The sequence below is a fragment of the Thamnophis sirtalis genome, unplaced genomic scaffold (assembly GCF_051295495.1).
Source record: "Thamnophis sirtalis isolate CommonGarterSnake01/CBP01778 unplaced genomic scaffold, rThaSir2_p1.2 scaffold_5, whole genome shotgun sequence".
Taxonomy (NCBI): domain Eukaryota; kingdom Metazoa; phylum Chordata; class Lepidosauria; order Squamata; family Natricidae; genus Thamnophis; species Thamnophis sirtalis.
Genome location: NW_028261385.1, coordinates 93469483 through 93486455, shown reverse-complemented (window position 1 = coordinate 93486455; position 16973 = coordinate 93469483).

Sequence of the window (16973 nt, the reverse complement as noted above, 5' to 3'; positions counted from 1 at the left end):
TTAAGACTCCCAGAATTCCAAGCCATACCTGAAAGGGCCACCAAATTAGGGAGAGTTTCCATTCAATAGATATTTAAGATATATAATAAAAGTTGACTGTTCACAAGCAAGCAAGCATTCCAACAGGTATTGGTTGAGAACAAATCTTGCTTTCTGGTCATCTCAATGTTATATCTAACCCCGAATCCCTAGCTCAAGAGTACACAAATTTCAAAAAGGCAAAAGGCACTTCTAGTCTTTCCAAATGGTGCATTTGAACAATGGGGTGGGGCCAGGGCAATATACATTTGAGCCAATTCAAATTAAATTGAATGTAACTAATAAAATTAACCTCCAAACCTTATTTCTTCTCTCTTCCACTCTTCATTTGAGGGATCCATCAAATAAAAAGTGCCAAAAATTGTCTTCCTCGCTTCTCCCACTAGCCAATTTTCTGGATTTTTCTCATCCAAGCAATCCCCTGACCTAATCCTGCTTAGCTTCTGAGCCCAGTGAAGTCAATCAAGTGTTGCCATCTACTGAAGTTCCATCCCATTAAATACTGAAGTTCAGTAGCAACATTTAGAAAGGGTTCTGGGAAGCTAATTATATATCTCCACTCCAGTCTAGCTAATGAAAATGGCAACATCCAGAATCCCTACTGAAAGTTTACACCCTCAGAATTTCCCCCCGCCTTGTAACCTTTCCTTACCTCCTAAATTACATGATGTAGATCTCCTTCCTTCTGATATTTCTGAATTAGGCTGCTAGAAGCCGTGAGGGAAGGGCACAAGATGAAAGGTATAGGGAGTAATCTTGAATAATAGGCAACTACCAAAACAATAGTCAGATAATAGATGCTTCTGTTGGGACCAAGAAAAGAACCTAGGAAAACATTCAGATAAGGCTCTCTCTAGTTCATTGAAATTAAAAGGAAGGAAGGGGAAACATATTCATATTTGAAATATTCTATATTATACCTCTAGTAGGAAATGTAGCCCTGACCCACATGGGATTAGTTTTTTAGTCAAGTCCATCTTGTATGAGGGATGGAGCGGTGGCTCAGCAGTTAAGACCCTGGACTTGTTGACTGGAAAGCTGGCAACCCAGGTTCAAGACCCAAGCTCCACGTGACTGGGTGAGCTCCCATCCCTGCTTCTGCCAACCTAGCAATTTGAGAGCATGCAGATGTGAGTAGATAAATTGATAGCACTTTGATGGGAAGGTAACAGCACCAGAGGTGGGTTCCTACCAGTTTGGACTGGTTCAGCCAAGTAGATAATAACTCGACCTGCCATGCCCCCAAAATGGTTCTATTGGCGCCGCCAACTTGTTTTTGCTTCTGCGCATGCACAGTAGCAGCAGCAGCCGGAACCTACACCTGAACAGCACTTCTTGACATCATGCTGGCCACATGATCAGGAAAATGTCTTTGGACAGGTATTGGCTCAATGGCCTTGCAATAGAGATGAGCACATGGAGATGGGAGATGGGAACAACTAACAGAGTAAAAACTGCAGGAACCTCTTTACCTTACCTATCTTTTATGGCTGACATAACAAACCAGCCCTATGTGCAGGTCTTTTAATTCACATGTGATAAGAGCATTCTCTTCTTTCACAGAGAGCTTCTGTGCTTGAAAGGGAGAACATGATTCATCATGGGTTTCTTTTTAATTTAAATTTTATTGTGCCCTGTGTTCTCTCATTAGGCAATGCTCAGGATTTCTCTAAAGAATGCTAGGTAGATCTGAATCATTGTTTTCCCTTCATGTATGCTTCAACATGCAATAGCTTGCTCGTATAGTTGCTGCTCTTTGCTTACTGATCCAACAATAATATTCCCAAGCTTGTTGCCTAATTGTGAGAGATACCTATAGTGGCAGAGATGAGATTGTTTCACTGGAAACCATAAATGAGTCCTGCCACTTTCAGTGGGTATGGTAGGGCATGGGATCCTCCTACACTTTCTGTTCCTATCTCCTGCCTTGTTCAAGATTGAGCAAAATTTCAGAAAGAAATTCATCGGAACAGTTCCTCTGGCATATTATTAACCTGCTGGCCTCTGGATTCCTTCTGTCCTGTCCATATGGTTTTCTACTGGATTTTACTTCAGTCTAGAGGGAAAAATAAGCAATATGTATGAATATACACAGGGAAAATAATCAACATGTATGCACAGTGGTGGGATTCAGCCAGATCACACCTATTTGGGAGAACTGGTTGTTAACTTTCTAAGCAGTTTGGAGAACCGGTTGTTGGAAGAAATCTCATTTTGTTTTTTTCCACTTTACAGGGCTAATCCTGTAAGGAAGGCAGGAAGGAAACATTCTGGTGTTGTTTCTAGCCTAATCTTTATTGCCCTGCTTATAGAAACTGCCTCTCTGGTTTACCCTTATTACATTGTAACAGCTAAGGCGAAGCACCCATTGACCTGACAGTTGGCCACGCCCACATTGTCACATGACCACCAAGCCATGCCTACTCAGCTGGTCATTAGGGCAGAGAACCGGTTGTAAGTTATTTGAATTCTACCACTGCATAGGCATACAGAGACATGGGTTTGTGCTTCAGATGGAGTTGGAGGGAAAGAAAAATCTCAAGCAGCTTGTTTCCTTTAGTATTATTTCCTTTAATATACTTCCCCCACCTGTAATTCATCATAGGGCTAAATATTTGGATTTCTTGTATGCTTTGAAAATTCCCTTGCCAACTGTGAGAACAGTTCCAAAACCAACAAGGGGTTTATAGATGCACTGCCAACAAGCAGGTCAAATGGTTTAGCCTCGTTGACCCTCTTTTAGTGTTGGTAGAACAAAAAACCTGACTCATCAGAAAAGGCCAGGAGGAAAAAAATCAAGCAGATGGGAGAAGATTCTGCTCTCAGCGTTAGGAATTTGTTGTTTTTCCAGCTCATTTTAAGGGAAAGGTTTAATTTCCTATTGTAATTGTTTAATTTCCTAAAGAATCTAGGATCAGAAATCAGAAGCAGGATTTTCAGGCAAATCAATAGGCAAAAGCTCAGATGAGGTCCAGTCCTGAGACCAGGAGAGGATGTTTAGCAGCATCTATCAAAGGTGTCAAGAGGGCCCAATGGCTCACCATTTAAAGACCAGGAGTCTGTCAGCTGGAAAATTGATAGCCCAGGTTCGAGACCCAAGTGCTGTGCTACAGGATGCATTCTCATTACTTGCCCCAGCTCCTGCCAACCTAGCAGTTCGGAAAAATGCAAATGTGACTAGATAAACAGGTGCCACCTCAGTGGGAAGGTAACAGTGTTCTGTGTGCCTCAGCATATTACACATGCTGGCCACATGACCATGGAAGTGTCAATGCTGTCTCCCTTGGCTGAGAAACAAATATGAGCACTGCCCCCTAGAATCGGACACAGTTGGACAGGGGAAAGCTTTACCGTTATCTTACCAAGGGTCTCAGATCTGAACAGTAAGACTGTCAGGGTACCATGAAAGTGTTTAGAACTGGGGGAAGAAGGCAGGGCTTAGCAGTGAGAAGATGGACTTTCAGGCTACTCCTGAAACTCCTCTATTACGAAGCACTTGGACGGTCCCTTTTTGGACCCAAGCTGTCCCGGAGAGACAGTGAAAGGTAGGAGGAGATCCAGTGATCCCAGAGACGTTCGCAAAGTCTCTGGGGAACTGGAAAATAACCTCCTTTGCCAGTGACTTCCAGATTAGCCATAAGGCTAACTGAAACTGCAGACAGCCCTAAAGAATGTCGAAAGTGTTTCCAGCTGGTAAGATGATTTTATTATTCAGAGAAAAACAGTCCGCCTAAAAATTCAAGCTAATTTAAATTAAAGAACAGAAGAATCTAGCGGCAATTTTGATCTTTTTATTGGTTTTTGGACGGTGGTTATCCTACCTTTTAAATGTTTTAAATGTTATTCACACGGACAAAGGATAGATTACTCCAACATCTCCTCTGATCCTCTGCAAACGGGCTGTAAACCAATTCACTATAATTTGGTTGTTTACAACTTGACACTTTTATTGCTTGGCTGTATTGGTCTAAGATCTGATAAGATTGCACAGCTCCCAGCCTGCTTTGATTTGCAAATACCTCAGAGCTCTCAAGAAAAAATACTAACTGCGTACAAACATGGCGTCTATTCAAGCATCTATTCAAATGATTTTTTCAGCATTACAGAAATTATCTGCCACTCAAGATAGAATCGAGAGAAAATTGGATTATTTGGTGTTTTTAGCAACAAAATACGAGGAAAAAACAGAGAATGTTCTTCAAATACAAACTAAAGATGTCAGAGATAAAGATTCTCAATTTGCTGATATTTGGGGCTACTGGCTTACTTCTGAGGGAGAAAAAGATGGAATGTCTGAAGGGGAAGCAGCCACACAGAAGATTTACTTCAAAAGACAGGGCGCAGGAGGAGTGAGAAGCACTAAAGAATTCATACTTTATGAAATACCATCTGCAAAACATTTGATACCACCACTGAGAATTAAAGACAAGCTGATAAAGGAAATAAAAAGAGGGCGGCAGCATTATATGAGAGGTACCATAAGCAAAAAGGTGCAAAGATTTTTTCGTATGGACTTGCTCATAAAGATGTTTGGAGAACTGGACCTACGAATGGCAACAGATTTAAGGCTGTTCTGTTACTGGAGAGACACAGGCTGATAGATGGAAGAGTATAATTTAAAATTAGCTAAATCTAGTTAAATTCATTTGTAATAGGTATAGTTGAATAATAATTGATAATGATAGTAATGTATATAATGTTGAGTTGCTATGATAAATAATAATTAGATATGAGAAGGGAAGGTTAGAAATATCTTTGGACTATATATAAAGGTTATTATTAATCACAATAATAATTATTATAAAAAATAAAATAAAACTATATCTATATACAGTTAAATCTTAACTAATAGGGGGAAAATGCTATGATATAGGATATAATTAAATAAAGAAAGGAGAATGATAATAAATTATATACATGGAGGATGAAATTTTTGGTATTAAATATTATGGATGTTTAGCTGAAACAGGATATGAGGATTTGATGTTAATGGAGGATTTTATAAATAAGTAAATGAAATGCCAGCATGTGGTTGTGGATTAAATCTTTGGTATAGTTAAGGATGAAGGATGTTTAAATAACTGTAGTCAATTAAAAGTGGAGGTATGATGATGTTAATATAGTAAACATTTGAGTTAAGATATTTGAATTAATATGAATTAATGGAAGAGATGCACAAAAACTTGTAACCAGCTGATATACTTTTATATAACATATCCTTGTTTTTTTGTTTTTTGTTTTTTTGCTGTGAGTGTGTGTTTTTCTTTTTTAATTGTTGTGTATATACAAAGTGTGTCTGTGGGGGGAAATATAGTTAGGATAAACTAGTAAAGGTAAGGGAATAAGAAATGATACTAAATTATACCTATTAAATGAAATAATAAATGTATAAGAATGATAAATGTTAAAACACCTGTAACCAAATGACATGCTACATGTGATAATGTTTTTTCTTCTTCTCTGTTTTGTTTCTTGTTCTTTTTTGCCTGGTTTTTTCCCCCCACTGTTGTGGGTATGTATTGTTTATGTAACAAAATAATAATAATTTTTTTTAAAAAAAGAAGTAAAAAAAAAGTGTTTAGAACTGGCATCAAATGACGATTATTTCCCACCATTATTGAAAAGAGAAGAGAGAAAATGTGAACTGCTAGGGGTTTCTGGGAGTTGTAGTTCCTGTCTTGAGAGCCATACATTCCCTGTCAGGCATGTGCAGCTTAACTAACCCAGCAGGAAAAGGATTTCAGATCTGATATGAAAGCTCCTGACATATACAGAAAGCTTGTCCTTTCACACACACACACACACACACACACACACACACACACACACACACACACACATACACACCACATACAAATCTGAAACCTCTTTGATGCTTTGAATCAAGAGACCTGCCCAGTCCTATTGTCCAATCTGGAGGAAATAGTCATCTTATTTTTTATTTATTTAGAAATTATTTACATGGTCAAATAATATCCCAATAGAGGAATGTTCTGAAATCTATGGGAACTGATGACTGTATAATAGAAGGTCTGAACTGAATGGAATTGTTAGCTGAAACTCACCATAAAGGACAAATCAACAGGATTATTGCTTGATACTTAAGACATGTCTAGTTTAGCCTTTAAAGAAGTGTTTAGAGATCCAGTGGCTTGGTGGAGCAGTGTCTTATTATAAGACAAAGGTCAAAAATGAAGTAGTGGCATTTTTCACTATTTCTCTCCTGCTTGGTGGCACTCCTTTGGAAGCAAACATTTTCCAAGGTTGATTTCTGAGAAGTTTTAGGCTGCGGCTATATTGCACTGTGACAGTAGAATATTGCTCACTGGCTGGTAAATAGCTTGGAGGCCCCTTTATAGGTTTTGTTTCAGACATATTGAGGATTTACAGTAGGCACCAGGTGAAAAGCTCCTCTTCTACCCAGTGAATACACAAAAGATATTTTATAAGGGATAAAGTCCACGGTCTGGTTTGTAAAATGCCTGTTGGGAAAGTTTAGTAGCAGTATGTGTGTTCTGAAAGCAAAGACTGGAATGCTTTGCCTTTGAGATAAGAAGCAGCTTCTTCCATAAGAATTGGAGCGTTGGGGAGGTACCTCAGAGGTCTTCTAGTCAAACCCTCTGCTCAGTGCAGATCCACCTGAGCATTTTGGGCGGATGACAATTAGCCTCTGTTTGAAGACATTCGCAGGAATGGTGTACCAGTGGTCCTTGACTTACAACACTTCATTTAGTGACTGTTCAAAGATACAATGGCACTGAAAAAAAGTGAGTTATGACCGTTGTTCACATTTATGACCATTGCAGGATCCCCGTGGTCATGTGATCATAATTCACATGCTTGGCAACTGATTCATAATTATGATGGTTGCAGAGTCCCCGGGGTCATATGATCATCTTTTGCGATCTTCTTATCAGCGAAGTCAGGGGAAAACAGATTCACATAACAATTGTGTTACTAACTTAACAATTACAGTGATTCACTTAACAATGGTGTCAAGAAAGGTCATAAAATGGGGCAAATTCATTTAAGAAATATTTCACTTTGAAACAGTGGTCTTGATTAGGGTCATAAGTCGAGGACTACCCCTAATAAATCCTGCAGTGTGGCAGCCTGTTTCTCCCAGCTGCCGTGAAGCTCCCCCTGATCCCTATCCTGAGCGTTCTTCCTTATCAATTTAACCCATTGCAGTCAACATGTTAATTTTAACTTTTGATTTATTTAATTCCATTTAACCTACGACGTTTGTCAGAGAATACTCTCTCCCCACCCTCCTATGCTATACCCTGCTTTCTTTTCTTTTTTTTCCAATAGTTTTTATTAAACATTTTTACCTTTAAAAACAGTGGGGGGAAACCAAGACAAACATAACAATATACAAAATAGTTATACAGCCTTCTGTATTGACATACATGTTTAGCCTTTTTAGTTCTCCATTCTCCATTGCCTTCCTATCGGTTTTATTCCTATTAATAATGTAATAACGGTTGTACTAACAATTATAATGATATTAATTGTTCCTATCACCATTGTATTTACATTGTGGTCAATGCTTTAAGTTTGATAGCAATTAGTAAATTTGGTTAATTTTGATTCAGTACTAGTTTAGAAAAAACAAAGATTGCTATGCCCTGTTTTCATGCACGTATTGCCATAGCAACGGGTCATTTGGCTGTGTAGGACTGTAAGAGGCAATAAGGCAAAACCCAAATTAGCCAAAATCTGAGATAAATGTGGTGAGAGACCATTCCAGGCAGAGATGGAATGCATAAGCACGGCTCCCTATGCCTATGATGGCAAAGGATGAAATGCCTTTTGTGGAGCTGTGACTCAAGTACCAGCCTTTTCCGGCTTGCATGGTGACAACTTGCATGGTCCTCAGTACTGAATGAAATCTTAAAAGCAATTCACCCACCTTGTCTACCTGCCACACTATTTTGCTCATGAATGTTGGCCTTAAGCAAAAAGAATAATCAAAATATTAAACAGCCAGAGTTGGTTTGGAAGCTTTTGAGTCATCACAACACTGGGCTTTATTCAACCTCACGTAGGAATGCAGTATCACGCAACCAAGCTGCCTGAGAAAACCTCGTGGTACACATTACAATCAAGGAAAATGGGATCTAATACCCTCCACTATAAAACATTGCCAATATTGACAAAGTGAATGTGCTTTGTTTTGTTTTGCTTTCAACTGCCTTTCAAATCTGGCAGGTAACAATGAGAGATGCTTTATCTGATAATATTCTCCTTGGGCTTCAATGAAATTTTCTGTCCTTTTCTGTATCCTTCTAAATATTCATTTTAACTCCTTGATTCCTGCTCTGGATTGGCATGTATTTAAGTTAATGTTGACTTAAACATCCATCTCTTTCTGCTTGCATCTCTTCTTCAGTTTTCCTTCTTGCTTCCCAACTTTGAATTTTACTGGAAGGGGACACTGAATTACTGCAAGAGGCACTGACTTACTGGAATCTTACTGGAAGGGGGCAGCTTATGCCCAGGAACTGCAACAATTATACTTTCACAATGCCACCCCACTCCCCCCCCCCCAGCAACCTACTCCAAACTCAACAGGAACTGCTCATTGAGCAGGCAACACAAAATCTGAGATATTGAGCAAAAGAAAAAAAGGAGGATGAAAAGCAAATATTTTTTCTTCTGCAACATCAGTGTGTGTTTGTGTGTATGTGTGTGTTTGAGTTTGCATGTGCTGTATGAACATGTTTCAAACTATCAAGCCCCAAGAGCAAGACCAGTACAAAATGACCTGTTTTCAAACCTGGTTTATGATACTCTGCCCTGGTAGTCATATGAATCATAATATTTTAAAGTAAACTCCACCCAAAAATGGATATTTGTAACTTTTATATCTGGAGCCTACATAACTGTAGACCTAGTATGGTCCACATTTTTTTTAGTTTATTTTTTGTTACATAAACAACACATACCCACAACAATGAAAACAAAAACAAAACAAAAAAACAAAAAAACAGAAGGAAAACCCATCATCACATATAGCATGTCATTTGGTTACAAGTGTTTTAACATTTATCATTCTTATACATTTATTATTTCATTTAATAGGTTATAATATACGGTTTGGGTTGCTTTGTTTACCATCCCTTCCTCCTGTTATAACACCACCTTATTTTCCCTTTCTTTTCTCCCTTCTTCCCTTCTCTACTTTCTTCCTTCCTGCTCTCCTTTCCCTTCCTTCTTCCTGTACCTTTCTCCTACTCCTGCTCTTCCTCATCCCTTTCCTACCCTCTCTCCTCCTCTTTCTCTCCTTTCCATCCTTCTCTCCTTACCTCTTTCTTTTCACCCTCTCTCCCTTCTCTACTTTCTACCTTCCTCCTCTCCTTCCCCTTCCTTCTTCCCTTGCCTCTCCTTCGCTCCTACTCTTCCTTTTTCCCTTCCTACCCTCTTTCCTTCCTTTTCTCTCCGTTCCATCTTCTTTTCCTTTCCCTTTCCTTTCTCCCTCTCTTCCTTCTCTACATTCCTCCTTCCTCCTCTCCTTCCCCTTCCTTCTTTCCGTACCTTTCTCCTGTTCCTGCTCTTCCTCTTCCCCTTTCTACCCTCTCTCCTCCTCTTTCTCTCCTTTCCATCCTCCTCTCCTTACCTCTTCCCTTCTCATATCCAATTATTCCCTTCTCATATCCAATTATTACTTATTATATCAACTCAACATTGTATACATTACTATCATTATCAATTTTTATTCATCTATGCCTATTGCAAATGAATTTAACTAAGTTTAGCTAATTTTAAGTTATACTCTTCCATTTATCAACCTGTATCTCTCCGATAACAGAACAGTCTTATATCTGCTGCCTTTTGTGGGTCCAGTTCTCCAAACATCTTTATGAGCAAGTCCATACGAAGAAATCTTTGCACTTTTTTGTCTGTAATGCCTCTCATATAATGTTGCCGCCCCCTCTTTATTTCTTTGATCAGTTTGTCTTTAATTCTCAGTGATGGTATCAAATGTTTTGCAGATGGTATTTCATAAACTGTGGATTCTTTGATGCTTCCCACTCCTCCCGCGCCGTCTTTGGAAGTAAAATTTCTGTCCGTTTAATTCCTCTTCAAACATTCCATTCTTTCCTCCCTCAGAAGTAAACCAATTATCATGAGTATCAGGTTCTTTATCTCTGACATTCTTATTTTGTATTTGAAAAACATTCTCAGTTTTTTCCTGATACTTTGTTGCCAAAAACACCAAATAATCCAATTTTCTCTGAATTCTATCTTGTGTGTCAGACAATTTCTGTAGTGCTGAAAAAATCATTTGAATAGATGCTTGAATAGACACCATGTTTGTACACAGTTAGTATTTTTTTCTTGAGAGCTCTGAAGTATTTACAAGTAAAAGCAGACTGAAAGCTGTGCAATCTTATCAGATCTTAAGCCAATACAGCCAAGCAATAAAAGTGTCAAGTTGTAAACAGCCAAATTATAATGAATTGGTTTACAGCCCGCTTGCAGAAGATCAGAGGAGATGTTGAAGTAATCTATCCATTGCCTGTTTGAATAACATTTAAAACATTTAAAAGGTAGGATAACCACCATCCAAAAAACATTAAAAAGATCAAAATCGCCGCTAGATTCTTCTGTTCTTTAATTTAAATTAGTTTGAATTTTTAGGTGGTCCATTTGTCTCTGAATAATAAAATATTATTACCAGCTGGAAACACTTTCCTCTTTCTTTAGGGCTGTCTGCAGTTTCAGTTAGCTTTGTGGCTAATCTGGAAGTCACTGGCAAAGGAGGTTTTTCCAGGTCCCCAGAGACTTTGCGAACGTCTCTGGGACCACTGGGTCTCCCCCTACCTTTCACTGTCTCTTCGGGACAGCTTGGGTCCAAAAAGGAACTGTCCAAATGCTTTGAAATAGAAGGAGATCCAGGAATAGCCTGAAAGTCCGTCTTCTCACTGCTAAGCCCCGCCTTCTCCCCCCCTATTGTATCCTTATTGTCATATGGTCCACATTTTTAATTCTGTCTCTATCTACTTTGGATTCAACAGATGGCAGATTGAACACAAATGCCTTCTGGCTTACATGGATGAAACTTCAACCAATTGCACAGCATGGAAGTATCACCTGAGTTGCACGGCCTGTCATATTTTTGGCAAATTACCACTTTACCCTTAAGTGTTGGATTCTAGGGTAGAGATCCATTTTCTTTCATCTTATGGTCTTGCTTCTCTCACAGAGAAGTTGCCTTTTTTTCAATAGTCAAACAGAGCAAGGATTGGCTAAGTATTAATAAAGCATTAGCTAAGTAAATCAGATTGCTTTGACATATCTTTGAAATAAGGAAATCCAGAGTGACCTTTGTGCTCTGAGGCATAGTACAAAGGGCATATTTAGGAAGATATTTGCTGTTCCCTTTGTGGATAAAGGTAGTTCTTTCATTTGGCAATCTTTCTTGTGCGATGGCTTGACATGCATGTTTCTGAAGAATGAAATATAGATCTCAAGGGGAAAATGGCTGTCATAAGCTTGATGTAAGAAGGAATTTGGTAAAGAATCAGAAGACAGAGATGCTGGATTCCCACATCACATGAATCTATCTTTCATTTGGTTTTCTGAATAAACCAAAAGTGATTGCGTTCATACAATCTGCTGAGCATTAAACCAAATAAATGCCAATTTGATGAAAGAGGAAGTGATGTGACGTACATTTTCGCATGTGACTTTAGCATTGTTCCCTTGTGTTCTTGGCCAATAATGTTGTCCAACAAGTTCCTTCTGCTCCCTTAGAGTTGAGGCCCAGCAGCTTTTTCATTCGTGAAACATCCTTCCAATGCCCCAAAGATACTTTTCCAAAAGTCAACAAGAGTTTCTTTGGGGTTTTTTTCCCTTGAAAATGTTATGCTTCTCATCCAAGAAGTTTCTTCAGTTCAAGTGAAGAAGCTTCTTGGATGAGAAGTGAAACATTTTCAAGGAAAAAACCCAAGAAAGTCCAGTTGCCTTTTGAAAAAAGCACCTTTGAGGCAAACATGACCTGGATGATTGAGAATCTTCATAGACATTCTGCCAATGTTCCCTTTTTGAACCTTGGTTTCCCCCTCTCTTCTGGACTATGGAATCCTTGCATCAGATTCTGGTGCTTCCTATACTCTATCTGTACAATGTTTCTGCATTTTTTCCATTCAAGGGAAGGCACAAGGGTGCTGACTGGGAGAGGGTTAGTTGACCCTGGTGATTCTTTCTATATGATTGCAGGACATTGAAAGGGTGGCCCTGAGGATTTGAAGCATATGTAGCTATATAGAAATATCATTTGTTCAAAGGAGAAGGCCTTTCAGATTATTTTCACTTAAGACAGAATAACATTTTGCTCCTTAATATGAATATGCTTAAAATAGGAGATAATGCCATGTCATTCTAACCACAGCATTTTTCCAGCTGCATTCTTAAAAAGGAAACACTTGTATCTGCAATGAAACTTTCCTTGATAATCAGTTCAAGCCTTACAAAGGCACCTTTTATGCTCTATATCCATGGTGGCAAACCTATGGCACACGTGCCAGAGGTGGCACACGGAGCCCTCTCTGCTGGCACGCTCGCCATCGCCCCAGGTTAGACATCTGTGGCATTTCTTTCATGAGCTTCTGTTTTCCTGCAAACAACGAAACAGAAGCTCATGAAAGAAAAAGAACTTATCCCACCTCCCGCTGGGCAGCTGTCTTCGGGCCTCTGCTGCACATGCACGCATGTCTGTGCATGTGCGTATGTCCATGTATGTGCACATTCGTGCATATCCACGCATACGAGCATGCATGTCCGAGTTTTAGTTTGGGCATTCGCACATGCGCAGTTTGGGTGCTCAGTGTCTAAAAGGTTCGCCATCACTGCTCTCACACAATTTACAATTAAAAGTAGAACCCAGTGCAGAGTTATGGCTTGGGAAGGAAGTACTGTATCTTTAAAACATAGTTGTTAAACTAAAATGAAAAAGGCCTTTTCTTCTTCTTTAATATTGGCTTCTCATTTCCATGGAGTAGATATATTGTTGTGGATGTATACTTCTATTAATTGTCTAATAGGCTTCTTTTTAATCTGAGTTGTGAAAAAAGTTGAGCAGGGAGATTGAAACTATACAATTCTTCATTTTGTGACTTCTAAAAGCAGGTTCCACTTAGGCATTTTGAACAAGATGCTTTCAGGTTGTTCCACTGACTCTAGCTATTACCTAACCTAAATGCATTTATTTATTTATTTTAAATCCTGGAAGTGTTTTACTTCTGCTCTCTCAAGGATCAAAAGGTTGTGTTGAAATAACAGAGAACAAAAACTCTTTGTACAAACAATAGCTTTTCATACAGTTTGAGGCGGAATAGTAGCAGTGTCCTTGCCCACAGAGTACATTAATTATGTTTTCTTCCAACTATGTTTTGTTGATATTTGGATTACTACAGCTAGTACCTGAGAAAACATATGTATTCCCAGGAGTACAACCAGGAGTGCTGCATTAAAATGTTTTAATGAAATAGTTGTGGTTGTGCTGTGGTTGGAGTAGAAGGTCTCTGAGATTCCTTCTAGTCCTATGATTCTCTGTGGTTATCTATTGCCAGTGTTCACTCTATATCTGTAGTCATTTTGTTTTTAATCTTAATAAAAGATTAAACCATTGAAACACCTACATTGCTATTTTGCCCGCCAGCAATATAGTTTTCAAATATTTCAAACTTTTCATCTCTCTACTTTGTTAAACTTTCTGCTTCAGGAACTATTTTGACCCAGACAGGCCTAATGTTGATATTCTATTAATTCACATCAGAGTTGCCCAATCAGAGACTTCAGGGTTATCCCTGAAAGCTTAGGCTAAAACCTCCAGAGGTTGTTATTGTACAATGTTGTTATAAAATGGTTATTTTTAAGGTAAGAGGGGAGATTGTTAACCGACCTGAGAATAATTGAGTTAGGTATATTCATGCCAGAGAAATATAAATATCAGTGACAGTAAATTCATTCACCAACAAGCAAGTACTGGAACACATAAGACCAGAGATGTTACAAAACAGCATCTCACTTATTTTGGTGATGTCATGAGGGGGAATTCATTGGAGAAAGTGATTGTGTTTGGAAGAGTTAGTGGTAAAAGGAAACCAGGCAGGGGTGAAATCCAACAGGTTCTGGAGAACTGGTAGTGGAAAATTTGAGTAGTTTGGAGATCTGACAAACACCACCTCTGACTGGTACCAGAGTGGGGTGGGAATGGGGATTTTGCAGTATCCTTCCCTGCCATGCCCACCAAGCCATGTCACAGAACCAATAGTAAAAAAAATTGAATTTCACCACTGAAACCGGGCCACCAAAGAATATGGTGGCAGGACAACATCAAAGCTGACATCAGCCAAAGCGTAACAACTCAAAGAAATGGTGCAAGATTGGAAGATATGGAGAGATCTCACCTGGCCCATAGAATCACCAGGAGTCAGACACGACTGAAAGGGTAACATCATCATGAAATCCACTGTCAACTTTGACCTCACCGTTATCTACTTTTGGGGAAGTAAGGCCATTGGAAAGCTCTCAGAAGCTTTTTCAAATGGGTATGGTTGTCAAAAAGAAAAAAGTCAAGATGTCATGATACAGTCTTGAAGGACACAACTGTGACTATTTTTAAACAACCTCTATCCTTGGAGATTCATTTCTAAGTTGTTATACATATCATTGTGCTACAAATGAAGTGGAAAAATAGGAGCAAATATTTATTTCTCTAACTCCATATAATTTTTATTTCCCTTACAAGTGTTCACTTCCCATGCTTCTGAGCTACATCATGGTAGAAATAAGGAGAAAAGATAACTTGAGTTATGTACACAGTATACCCACACAAAACACAAATACACTAAATAACAAACGAACACTTAAAACAATAACTCTACATTAGAAAAATACTGTATGTATAAAAGAAGGAACCTAAGCAAAACTTAAAAACAAGAGGAAAATGTGTGTGTGTGGGGGGGGGGGGGAATGAAAGAGATAAAAAAAAGCAAATGTTTTTTTAAAAGGTTCTAAATTTTGAAATGTTGCCCTTCACTGCAAAAATCTTTTTATGCCTTTGTGCAAATAATAACCTTTCTGTTAGATGTGGACCCTAAGAAATCACACTGTCCAATCATGATAATTTCTTCTAGAAATTCAGGCAAAAAGAGGTACAAGGAAAGTGTGAAGTAGCTTCTCACTGCTGTGCTTTCTTTTATGAAATCAAGCTGGGTTCACTAGAAAACTCAGCTGAGTCTCCAAGCACCCTATTATCCTTCTGCTTAATTTCCTCTTTGCTGGTATCACTCTTTTATATTTTATATCAGAGGCAGAAATTAATCTTTGAAGCAGTGGCTGCCATGATGACAATATGGATGTCTCCAAAACATTCATTTTAGCATATGTCTGCAAATGAATAATGAAACACTTTTTATGTAATTCCTGCCCATTGAGAAATATCGTCTAGTTTACCAGGTGACTTTTTTTTTTATTCTCCCAGACTTTTAAGTATATTTAGGAAAATATAAGGGAGAAATCCCTAATAGGTTCAATGCAGCATAGTGTTCAATTGGAGCTACTTACAGGGGGAAGGTTTGAGGCAACATAAAAGCTCATGGATTTATAATCAATAAAGAAATAAAAATAAAACTTGAAGGAAAAAGGAGGGAAATGGGGGTTGGAATAGAGAAACCAAAGAAAAATAAAAATAAAAATAAACAAATAAGAAAGTGGGAGGTCACATTCACAAGAGATACAAATGGAAGAGCAAAAGTAAGATCAAAGCTGTTTCTAGAAGTAGTTGTGAATCAGGAAAGTGATTATCATACTCTCTCTCTCTCTCCCCCTCCCTCCCTCCCTCGCTCCCTCCCTCGGTGCACCTTTGCATGCTCATGTTTTACTTAATCACTTACTACTTGGAATATTTTCTACCAAAAGTGGTAGTAAACAGGAGTCTTGGTTCATTCAAATTTTTCTTGGGAATTAAAATGTAATTGGATATTCTGATAGGATTTATATGATCTCCTTGGCAGTGTGTGTGTGTGTGAGAGAGAGAGAGAGAGAGAGAGAGAGAGAGAGAGAGAGAGAGAGAGAGAGAGAGAGAGAGAGAGAGAGAGAGAGAGAGAGAGAGAGAGAGAGAGATTGATTTTACATGGCAGAGAAAGACACTTATCCTTAAGAGGCAGAAAATGGAAAATTGAAGACCTGTATTAATACTTAGCTTTGTCTCCAGAAGCATAGGAAACAGAGCCATGACTAACTTGAGAGGACAGATAGCACTGGATGACAAGTGAGAACAAAATTTTCTCCATGAAGCATTGGGAAAAAAACCCATCCTTTCTTTTTAACTTTATTCTTTAATTGTATTTCCTCATTCTGCAGCTACTCCAGTGGGTTATGGTTTCTTCCCTCCTTTCCTTCAGGCACCAGACTAGATTTAACAAAAGAAAAGTAGAAATGTAATTGTGGATTTCCCCTTTTTATCTTTTGCCAGCTGCCCTAATAATTATTTATTAGTAGTTCATTCATTGCTTTTTTTTCTATTTGCATATCACGGAATACATATCTTTAATGTAAAGAACTTGTGAAAAGTCACACAGAGTCTTTTCTAGGTGTAGGTGTGTGAAAATTTTAATCCTCAATTGAAAAAACTACAAAAAATCCACCCAGTGAATTTCCTTGGGGTGTGAATTTTACTGAATAAGGCACAATGTGGAGGCAGCTAATGTCATCAGTGGAAACAAAGCTTTTTGAAGAAATGAAGGATATATTCAAAGAGTCCCACTGTCTGTAAAGAGATTACTCAAATCTGTCTGTAGGCCTCATTTGCTGTGATGGGAGTTCATGGTATATAAGGTGACCAGATTTTCAGATTGGTAAAGAGGGACACCTTTGACTTGGGGGGGGGGGGGCTTGATTAAAAATTTTATACGGAGCAA